This window comes from Somniosus microcephalus, chromosome 10 (assembly GCF_052327205.1).
Source record: "Somniosus microcephalus isolate GS21.2 chromosome 10, FLI_Smic_1.0, whole genome shotgun sequence".
NCBI lineage: Eukaryota > Metazoa > Chordata > Chondrichthyes > Squaliformes > Somniosidae > Somniosus > Somniosus microcephalus.
The window spans coordinates 107047774-107060074 of NC_140996.1; the positions used below are offsets into that span (position 1 = coordinate 107047774).

The window sequence follows — 12301 nt, forward strand, 5'->3', positions numbered from 1 at the left end:
CTATTATGATTTCTGCTAACAAAACAGTCAAAATGTTCCTAATTATTCGGATGTAACATAATGATTTATTACACATAAAAAAGATGATCTTCCAACATTTCCAGCAAAACCCTTTGTGAACGTCTGAAGACGTCCACAAGGCAAAAAGATGCTCAAAAAGCAGAGTTAATCATGGGACATTGCATTTCCTTGTTAACTCCCAAGTGCACAATTTGTTAATTTCATTTTTTTCTTCGTAATTTTTTTGGGAAGGGTTTATTAAAAAAACTATAGTCCTGGAGGCAACACTGGATAATTTTGAAATTGTAGCAAGCCCTCCTCCCTTTACAGAAAAGGATTGAGACTTGACTGAGTTAGAATGAAGCCTAAGGAACATTTTTATGCCTTTTGTAGCTATTGGAAACAGTAAGGAGTGGTGCTATGATTTCACTTATTTTGCCACTTTTCACAAGTTGACTCTTAGATTTCTTAAAGTACTGTAATGGAAGATGAAGATGCTGTTTTTCTGTCATGCCCCTTCTATGTGGTAGAACTACTCAGCTAAGACATCATGGCTGCTCTTCACTCAAAGATAGATACTATCATAATAAAATTATATATTACAGCTGGTTGAGGCACCCAAATCCCTACCTTTGTGGCCTCATGCAAGTTCTACTCCAGTGACATTATGATAATATTGAATGCTGTCCACAGCTCTTTGCTCCCTTTCATAATAACAAGACACTGAATGAGAGATCTGTACAAATGTCTACTCCCATGTTGCCTTAAATTAAACATTTTAAATGATAAAGCTCTAGGGAGAAATGAAAAACCAGTACTACTTCTCTATAACAGAGTTTCTGTCAATGGAAATGTGTCAAGGTTTATGTTGTGCCAAATCTGAACAGTGCCTGTGTGTTTTGTACATGCAGTTTCTCAAGTCACAATTATGAACAGTGGAGAGACATAGTGATTTTGCAGTTCGGACCACTGACTTCCCAAATGTTGGAGGAAAGTCCATACAGGCCATTAATTACAGCTCAGTCTGCCCATGGCTACACCCAGCCTAAGTGTAGCCAATGGATATTATTTATATTAGCGGTTAGAGACAGCAAGTTAATTCCCCTTTCCAGGAAGTTGTCATTGCTTTAAATGGCAAGAGAATTGGGTTGTTAATATTGCAGGGCATTCCTCCTTTTGGAGACAACCCTGTAATATATAAGGGTCAAAAAAGGCAACACTGTCTTTAGGGAATTGTGTGATAATTCAGTTTTTCTTTATTAGGTATCAAAGTGGACAGCAAACAGGTACTGTGCTGACTTTTTTCCAATAGGTGGCCATCTTCATAATTTTGCCTCAAAGTGACAGTTATTTGAAACAACAATGCCTCAGATGTTGTTGAATACAACTGACTTACTTTTATAAATAAACAAAATAGTTATATTGACTCTGAATTTTTGCAGCCTGATGTGTTGGCATAATGGTGGGGCAGGATGCCATCTGCCCACTAGTTGCATCCTTGGCCCCATCACACTTTCAGGGTCAGGGGCATTTGTGTAAATTAAGCCATTTGTGGCTTGCTTGCAGGTCAAAGAAACTGGTTGCAGAGCCATGTTGCAGCATTGAAGAGCTGGGTTTGCCAGCGGAAGATTTCAGAACTCCTGAATGGAATGGCTCGTTTCCAAATAGGCAACTGTAGTTCCCTATGGAAACCGATCACTCCGCAATCAATTATTGTTGGGAAACCAGTCTTTTTAATTGTTGTGGGCTCCACTTCTACCAGGGTCAGCTCCAGGCAAAGCATGTAAGCCTGTTTCATGCAGGCGCCATTGTTTCAGAGGCAGTTGAAGTCAGACTGGTGGGAATTTGGCTGGTTGATGTCATACTATCATTGTTGCCTCTTTCACTCAAGCCCAGGCAGAAGGGAGCAGACACAAGAAGCACCTGTCCCACTCCCGGTGCAAACTCCAGCAGACAAAATGGGGTGAATCTGGCAGAATTTGAGCTCCCTAATTTCTGCCCCAACATAGCTGAATTATGTCAAAATAGGTGTATCATTTCAGGGCCATTATGTCAGCCAGTTATGTCAAATAGATTAGCAAAATACTGCAGATGCTGGAAACCTGAAATAACAACAGAAAATGCTGAAAACACTCAGGCACTCAGCATCCATTCCGATGAAGGGTCCCAGACCTGAAATGTTAACTCTGTTTCTCTCTCCACGGATGCTGCCTGGCCTTCTGAGTGTTTCCAGCATTTTCTGTTATGTCAAATAGATAGTTGAGGCTGTGAAAATGATAGTTTGCTATGTAGATCTGTTTCTCACTTGCAAGACTGCGACTTCAAATGAAGCTAACTGGTTGTTTGGCTGCTGCCATTCTTCTGGATCTTCTGCAAAGTTTGTTCCAAATCCAGGTTTACCATATACACTAGCAGACTTCCCATGGCGTTTGCTTACTGTGTCAGAGGTTATTTACACTGTTGCAGGAGAAAGGTAGGGGAAAAGTGCACATCGCCATTGAAAAGATTTGGAAAAAAAGTTCCTAAAAGGTCTTCTCAGACAGTGAAGCAGGTGTATTTTATTGGTTCCTGGAAAATTAGTAAGTAGTGTTTTCCTTACCCACTGCAAGCAGATTAATTAATATATTGTTCCCCTCACATACCACCGTTCTGTAAATAAATCAGTTAATCTGTGCATGTCTTTTCTGTAAGGAGGGTTGCTACAACTTCAACTTTCCCCACTATCCAAAGATGGAAAAAGGTTAGGGTTATAGCCCCAGGGAAGCCTCCTCCCTCGCATTAGACCCTATGTTCCCCGACATCTCTGGGAGGTTATTTGAGGCCTCCTTTGTGAAGACAGAACCAAAGTATGTATTTAATTGGTCTGCCATCTCTTTGTTCCCCATTATAAATTCCCCTGATTCTGACTGCAAGGGACCTACGCTTGACTTCACCAATCTTTTTCTCTTCACATATATATAATATATATATAAATGATCTAGATGAGGGGACTAGATGTAATATCTCCAAGTTTGCAGACGACACAAAGCTGGGTGGGCGTGTGTGCTGTGAGGAGGATGCCGAGAAACTCCAGTATGATTTGGACAGGTTGGGTGATTGGGCAGATGCAGTATTATGAGGAGAAATGTGAGGTTATCCACTTTGGTGGCAAAAACAGGAAGGCAGATTATTATCTGAACGGCAATAGATTGGGAGAAGGGGAAGTGCAACGAGACCTGGGTGTCCTTGTGCACCAGTCGCTGAAGGTAAGCATGCAGGTGCAGCAGGCAGTTAAGAAGGCAAATGGTATGTTGGCCTTCATAGCGAGAGGATTCGAGTACAGGAGCAAGGATGTCTTGCTGCAGTTGTACAGGGCCTTGGTGAGACCACACCTTGAGTATTGTGTGCAGTTTTGGTCGCCTTATCTGAGGAAGGATGTTCTTGCCATGGAGAGAGTGCAGCGAAGATTCACCAGACTGATACCTGGGATGGCAGGAATGACGTATGCAGAGAGATTGGGTCGATTGGGCTTATATTCGCTGGAGTTTAGAAGAATGAGAGAGGATCTCATTGAAACTTATAAAATTCCAACAGGACAAGACAGACTAGATGCAGGAAGGATGTTCCCGATGGTGGGGTAGTCCAGAACCAGGGGTCACAGTCTAAAGATAAGGGGTAAGCCATTTAGGACAGAGATGAGGAGGAATTTCTTCATCCAGAGAGTGGTGAACCTGTGTAATTCTCTGCCACAGAAGGCAGTTGAGGCCCATTCATTAAATATATTCAAGAAGGAGTTAGATATATTTCTTAAGGCTAAAGGGATTAAGGGATATGGGGAGAAAGCAGGGACAGGGTACTGAATTTGGATGATCAGCCATGATCTCATTAAATGGCGGAGCAGGCTCGAGGGGCCAAATGGCCTACTCCTACCTTCTATGTTTTATTAGAAGCAGCGAGGAGAGGAGAGACCTTACAAACAGCATTTCTGACACACTGGCCGTGAATCATTATAACTCAATAGGCACAAATGCATTGAAAGTTAATTGCTACTTTGTTGAGTTTGTTCTGGGGAGCCCCATTAATTCAGGGCCAAGGCGTCTGAGTCTCGGAAAACATTGTTAGATACTGTAAAACACTCTCAGAAGAAACATGTAATAAAGCCCAACCCAGTAATTCAGCTTCCAGCCAAGTACTCTAAATTGAACATTAGACCTCGCCAAGGAAACATTTCCCTGGGACTTACAACATTGTGCATGCAACTGTATGAGTAAAAATAAGCATTTTTCCAAAAAATTGTTTTTTTTTATGCATTTCTTAAGTTTACTGTTAAAATTATCAGTTAAGGAAAAAAAAATCATGATTCTGGCTAAAACTCAAACTGCAAAATATTTGGACCAATTGGTCCTGAATTTACCAATTTGGGATTAGTGGCTTTCAAAAAAATTGTAATTTGATTGTTCCGTTTACTGTTACTTACTCATTCCTTGTTGATGCTTAGCTGATTTAATTGAATATTTGGTGATTTAATAGATAAATCCTCATTCACCTAGGTAAGTCTCTTTGAATTGTATCACACCTTTGAATGTTATGGTGTGATGCAGTGGATATGTGCAAAACACAAAACATTTTATTATATATAGGTATAATATTCACTGTTGCATGTACTAGATAGCTTTTCCTTAATTGTGTGGGTTATTTGACCCAACCATTTTTAGAAAATGCTTCCAGGTGGATTTTACACCCTTGGCTGGTACAGGACTTGTATGAATGTTTTCTTGCATTGCCTCAGAGTTCTCTAACCATGTGGGTTCCCTATCTAAAAGATTTGTAAACTTGCATTGATTTTGATGACTATAAACCACAGCTATCCATAATAGGCAGCAATGACAATATCATTGTCATATAACAACATCAAGGTTAAACAGTCAGGGCCAAATTTCATCCTGTATATTTTATATTTGTTTAAGTTAATCTGCTGAAATAGGTAAATATTTATTATACAAATGTAACCTCATCAAGAAGCCCTACCGCAGCTGAAATTGAGACAGTCATAGAAAGTAAATAAGTTACAGTTGATGTTTATATTTCAGATTAACCTTTAACTATAGATAATTGATACAGTACCATTTTTTTTAGCAGATCATCAAATTTATGCAGCTTGGAACTTTTTTTTATACAGTAGCATTTAACTGCACTTGCAACTGTCCCATCGAATTGGTGGGTAGAGAGAGTGGGTAGTTTTAACATTGATTGTACATGCTAAATATCACAAATAGGCTTTCATTATTTTGAATGTCTATCTTATGCTTTTTTTAAACTATTTTTGTAATATCTGAGGTCTTCAAGCTGGGCTCAAGGTCTTCATATCATTTTTATCGTTTTGTTTTCACAGCAGTAACATATTGGATAACTGATTTATTCATATTGGCCCAGAAATTTGGGTCTCCACGGGTGAGTACGCATGGGGTACTCACACGTGGGCCCGATGGAAGTGCCGGTTTCTTGCATGCACTGCGCATGCGCGGGAAACCGGCACTTCCGTTCCTCTGAAAGCAGGGGTTCAGAGGTCGAACACGTGCGCACGGGAGTCTGCGCGTGCGCTTTGAACTTATGTTTTTTTTACAGGTTTTTCCGTGAGGTTAAGTCTTTAGATTTTAGAAATGTAAAAACCAGGCGTAAGGCCTGCATTTTAAAAGGTAAGTGGTCAATTAATTAAAATTAAAACATTTTTTCCACAGGTTTATTATTTTTTAAATACTTTAAAGCAAGGTAAGTTTATTTTTAGCCCCGTTAGAATATAAAATTATTTTTTTCAAAAAATTTACATTATTGTTTAAAATAGTTATTTAATGTAATTTATAGTTTATTTAAAAAGTGTGATGATTTTTTTAAATTTATTTGACGGTTTACTACTATTTTGGGGCCGTAGTATTTATAAGTTTTGACAGGTCTTCCTGTCACTACATATGAATGGGCTTTTCCCTGCGCCAATTGGCTGCCCATGGCCCACGTGATCCCAGGGGACGCATCGAACTAACTACTCCCCTGGGACACGCAAGCACTGCGCGCCGGCAGCTGGGCCAGGCCCCGGAGCGGAATTCCACGGGGCCCTACAGCTCAGCTGCCGGCGCGCAAGGTAAGTGCAGGTCGGGGGCTTGCACCCGCGGGAAGCCCCCGACCCGAATTTCTGGGCCAATGTTTTTATCAGAAAACCCATGCTACTGTTTAGAAATGACCCCATTTTAGATTTTGCTATTATATATCTAGCAAATTCTGTTATTTTCTTACATGAACCTTTCTTGAATCTCTCTGCACTTCTGAACATTAGTATCTGTTGCACAATATCTGCTCTTTATTTATCTGTTCTAAACAGTTACTTGTCGGTTGTAAAGCTCGCACATCAATTGCCCCATGTGTGTCTCTTTTCAGTTGCTAGATTAATTAGTCGGGTTTAATCCAGTACTTTGAAAAATCATATGTTATGCGCATTGTGTGTAGTAATACTTGGAGAACAGACAAAGCTTTATGGTGTTAGATTACATGCAGGTCGAGTGACTGAGTGATATGTAGTGAATACTGATAGGCCTGGGACAACATGGACCACTTTCCATACCTCGGGAGCCTACTGTCAACAAGGGCAGACGTCGATGACTAAGTCCAACACCGCCTTCAGTGTGCCAGTGCAGCCTTCGGTCGCCTGAGGAAGAGAGTGTTTGAAGACCAGGACCACAAACCCAGCACCAAGCTCATAGTCTACAGAGCAGTAGTGATACTCGCCCTCCTGTATGCTTCAGAGACATGGACCATGTACAGCAGGCACCTCAAAGCACTGGATAGGTACCACCAACGCTACCTTCGCAAGATCCTGCAAATCCATTGGCAGGATAGGCGCACCAACGTCGGCGTTCTCGCTCAGGCCAGCATCGAAGCTTTGAGACGCGCAATCAGCTCTGATGGATGGGCCACATCGTCCACATGCCCGATACGAGACTCCTAAAACAAGCGCTCTACTTGGAGCTCCGACACGGCAGGAGAGCCCCAGGTGGGCAGAGGAAACACTTCAAGGACACCCTCAAAGCCTCCTTGAAAAAGTGTAACATCCCCACCGACACCTGGGAATCCCTGGCCCAAGATCGCACAAAGTGGAGGAGAAGCATCCGGGAAGGCGCCGAACACCTCGCGTCTCTTCGCCGGGAGCAAGCGGAAGCCAAGCGCAAACAGCGGAAGGGGCACACGTCAACCCAAGCACCCCACCCACCCTCCCCTTCAACCACCGTCGGTCCCGCATTGGACTCATCAGTCACCTGCGAACTCATTTTTAATGTGGAAGTAAATTATCCTTGGTTCCGAGGGATTGCCTAAGAAGAAGACTGATAGTACTTAAGTTTCACAATATCGTTAAGGTGATGAAAGCATTCTTTAGCAATTTATAAGTAATAAGATTTTCCATTTTATTACTGAAATTCAAACAAGTTTTATAGATCTTTGGTGTTGAAAGAATAAACCACTGGAGTGTATTCAGCATGGTTTGCATGACAAGTAATAGCAGCTGAATCATCCAATCTCTCATAAACTTAATAGAGGTTAGACATGGCATATACACAACACATTTTAGATTTCAACATTAGTCTTTTTATACTCTGATTAAGCAACTTGAGACAGTTCAAAAGTAAGCATCATTATAGTTTTTGCTAGGTAATGTAGTTTAATTTTAATTTGTTTGGGCAGCTATGTTGCCAAAAGATTTTATCACTGTTTCTCAAACAGATGGTCGTAGTTCTGATGCTAGTGCTGATTGGTACTTCAGTATGTCATTCAATATGTCATTTATATAGTTTTTTATAGATGGGCGAGTTGGAGCAGCAACTCTTTACTGCCTAATCTGCCATTTGAAGAAAGGAGAAAAATGACATTGCTTTGTGAAAACAAACAAAAGCATACTGCAGCTGCTGGAAATCTGAAATAAAAGCAGAAAATGCTGGAAACACTCAGCAGGTCAGTCAGGTAGCATCTGTGGAGAGAGGAACAGAGTGAACATTTCAGGTCGATGACCTTTTGCCGGAACTGGAAAATGTTAGAGGTGTAACAGGCTTGAAGCAGGTACAGAGGCAGAGAAGGGGGGGTGGGAGGGGAGAAATGAACAAAAGGGTAGGTTTGTGATGGGGTGAAAGGCAGGAGTGATTAAATGATAAAGTGGATGTTGGGTCAAGCCAAATGGGGGTGGTAATGGGACAAGTAAAGAAACAAAAAATGGGAACTATAAATGGGAGCAACAGAATCATTACCAGAAGCTGCTGTCCGAAAAAAATGGGAGCAGTGGTTATGATCTGAAAATGTTGAATTCAGTGTTGAGTCCGGAAGGTTGTAAAGTGCCTAATCAAAAGATGAGGTGCTGTTCTTCGAGCTTCTGTTGATCTTCTTTGGAACAGTGTAGCAGCCTGAGGTCCGAGTGGGGCGGAGAATTAAAATGGCAAACGGCCAGAAGTTAAGGGTCACGCTTGCAGACTGAATGGAGGTGTTCAGCAAAACTATCATCCAATCTGCGTTTGGTCTCCACAATGTAGAGGAGACCGCACGTGAGCAGAGAATACAGTATACTGAATTGAAAGAAGTACAAATAAATCACTGTTTCACCTGAAAGGAGTGTTTGGGGCCCTGGACGGTAGGAAGGGAGGAGGTGAAAGGGCAGGTGTTGCATCTCCTGCGCTTGCACAGGAAGTTGCTGTGTGAAAGGGAGCGGGTGTTATGGGTGATTTTGAGAGTGGACCACGGTTTTGTAGAGGGAAAAAAATTGAAAGTGGTCATTAATAAATCCATGGCCTGGCTACCCTTTTTTCTCAAGTAAAAAAGGTTTTGTGGAATCAGTAAGACACTGGTAAAAGAGGAAAACTTGAGAGTTTACTTTTTTTTAAAGTAATTTATTCAATATTGGTTATCATCACAATTTGGGGGTTTTTGCATTAGATTTTCTCTCTGGCTCATTATTGTCGGTCACTGTCGTAAGTGGACCCTGCCTCCTCTGCAATTTGAAGTGCATCCATTTCTGCCCAGTATATCTAGATAAATGAAAGCAGACCCATGGATCATAACAGAGAACCTTTATTCTGTATACTGGTTATTGGAATTTATCACATCTTTCTTTATGGGTACTGGACTGGATAAACACTACATCCAGTTGAGACATATACTTTGAACCAGTAGTTGGTTTATTTTCACGGAAGAGGTCACAAATAGCTTCGCAGAAATGCTAGGGAACCAAGGGTATAGTGAGAAGGAGGAATTAAAGGAAATTAGTATTAGTAAAAAAAATAGTGCTGGAGAAATGAATGGGACTGAAAGCTGATAAATCCCCAGGGCCTGATAATCAGCATCCCAGAGTACTAAAAAAGGTAGCCATGGAAATAGTGGATGCATTGGTTATCATCTTCCCAAATTCTATAGATTATGGAACAGTTCCTGCAGATTGGAGGGTGGCAAATATAACCCCACTATTTAAAAAAGGAGGGAGAGAGAAAACACGGAGCTACAGACCAGTTAGCCTAACATCTGTAAGTAGGGAAAATGCTAGAGTCTATATAAAGGATGTGATAACAGGACGTTTAGAAAATATCAATGGGATTAGACAAAGTCAACATGGATTTATGAAAGGGAAATCGTGTTTGACAAACCTATTTGGAGTTTTTTGAGGATGTAACTGGTAGAATAGATAAGGGAGAACCAGTGGATGTGGTATATTTGGATTTTCAGAAGGCCTATGATAAAGTCCCACATAACAGGTTAGTGTGCAAAATTAAAGCACATGAGATTGGGGGTAATATACTAGCATGGATTGAAAATTGGTTAACAGACAGGAAACCGAGATTAGGAATAAATGGGTCTTTTTCGGAGTGGCAGGCGGTGACTAGTGGGGTACTGCAGGGATCAGTGCTTGGGCCCCAGCTATTCACAATATATATCAATGATTTGGACGAGGGAACCAAATGTAATATTTCCAAGTTTGCTGACGACACGAAACTAGGTGGGATTGTGAGTTGTGAGGAGGATGCAAAGAGGCTTCAAGGCAATTTAGACAAGTTGAGTGAGTGGGCAAATACATGGCACATGCAGTATAACGTGGATAAATGTGAAGTTATCCACTTTGGTAGGAAAAACAGAAAGGCAGAGTATTATTTAAATGGTGATAGATTGGGAAATGTTGATGTACAAAGGGACCTGGGTGTCCTTGTACACCTGTCACTGAAAGCAAACATGCAGGTGCAGCAAGCAGTTAGGAAGGCAAATGGTATGTTGCCCTTCATTGCAAGAGGATTTGAGTACAGGAGCAAGGATGTCTTACTACAGTTATACAGGGCCTTGGTGAGCCCACACCTGGAGTACTGTGTGCAGTTTTGGTCTCTTACCTAAGAAAGGATATACTTGCCATAGAGGGAGTGCAGCGAAGGTTCACCAGACTGATTCCTGGGATGGCAGGACTGTCGTATGAGGAGAGATTCGGTCGACTAGGCCTGAGTTTAGAAGAATGAGAGGTATAAAATTCTGACAGGGCTAGACAGACTGGATGCAGGAAAGATGTTTCCCCTGGCTGGGGGCTCTAGAACGAGGGGTCACAGTCTCAGGATGCGGGGTAGGACATTTAGGACTGAGATGAGGAGAAATTTCTTCACTCAGAGGGCGGTGAACCTGTGGAATTTTCTACCACAGAAGGCTGTGGAGGACAAGTCACTGAATATATTTAAGAAGGAGATAGCTGGATTTCTAGACACAAAAGGCATTAAGGGGTATGGGGAGAGAGCGGGAATATGGTATTGAGATAGAGGATCAGCCATGATCATATTGAATGGCAGAGCAGGCTCGAAGGGCCTACTCCTGCTCCTATTTTTCTATGTTTCTATGAATGAACAGTGCACTGTTTTTATAGCTATAATTTCCCTACACTCCTTTTGATATATAAAGTAACAAATATGCACTCTTTCTCCCTAAATATAATCTCTAACTATACCATTACTTTCTGTTACCTCAGATTAGCCTGATTTGCTTGTAAAACTGGCATAGAACTTTAAACCATTCAGCATTTTGACTGATGACTGCATTACAAACAAAGCTGACTGACTTTATGTTCTGCCTCTTTGCTCTCTGAGATCTGCTACTTTATGTCTGAGAGATGGAAGTCTCTTCTCACTGAACTGTCAACAACAGAAGGCTTAACCAAAGGTATTCAGGGATATGGGCCAAAGATGGGTATATGGAGTTAGCTCGCAGATCAGCCACGATCTCATTGAATGGCGGAACAGGCTAGAGGGGCTCAATGGCCTACTCCTGTTCCTAAGTTCCTATGCTCCAGCCAATCAAGAACCTGCACCTTTCTTCAGAGGACTCAGAAATAGCTGTCAACCTATATCACTACCCCTGGGTTGAGGGCTTATCCTTTGATGTATGATCATGAGTCTGCCTGACTGAGCCACCCCACACACTGCATATGGAAAAGACCTCAAGCAACCAGATGTCACTGTGGTATGCCTGTAGGACAACGGAACTACAAGATGTGTGAGGTTCTAAATTATGGCCCCCTTGTGATGTCTAATTAGCACTTCAGGCCCCCGTGAATTCATCTGAAGAAATTTTAGTAGACAAACAAGCTAGTTCAGCTGATGGCTTTCAGGTAAAAGAAATACTATGTGTAGTTTTGCGAGTTAACACTTTAAATGCTGATTTTAGTAACAGCAACTTAATTTATATAGCGCCTTTAACGTAGTAAGACATCCCAAGGCGCTTCACAGGAGCGCTATCAAACAAAATCTGACACTGAGCCACATAGTCAATGGGAATCGGGGGGGGGGGAAGCGCTCCACTGGCTGGAGTCATACCTAACACAAAGGAAGATGGTTGTGGTGGTTGACGGTCAATCATCACGGCCCCAGGACATCGCTGCAGGAGTTTCTCAGGGCAGTGCCCTAGGCCCAGCTATCTTCAGCTGCTTCATCAATGACCTTCCCTCCATCATAGGGTCAGAAATGGGGATGTTCGCTGATGACTGCACAGTGTTCAGCGCCATTCACAACTCCTCAGATGATGAAGCAGTCCATGCCTGCATGCAACAAGACCTGGCCAATGTTCAGGCTTATGCTGATAAGTGGCAGGTAATATTCGCGCCACAGAAGTGCCAGGCAATGACTATCTCCAACAAGCGAGAGTCTAACCTCCTCCCCTTGACATTCAACGGAATTACCATCGCCGATTCCCCCATCATCAACATCCTGGGGGTCGCCATTGACCAGAAACTTAACTGGACCAGCTACATAAATACTGTGGCAACAAGAGCAGG

General features: G+C 42.0%; 1 protein-coding gene across 3 annotated transcripts in view; it reads left to right on the forward strand.

The window, feature by feature from the left end:
• poglut2 (protein O-glucosyltransferase 2) overlaps positions 1-12301 on the forward strand; it is an 87077-nt gene that overhangs the window by 22563 nt on the left and 52213 nt on the right. The gene's annotated exons all lie outside the window — the stretch shown is intronic.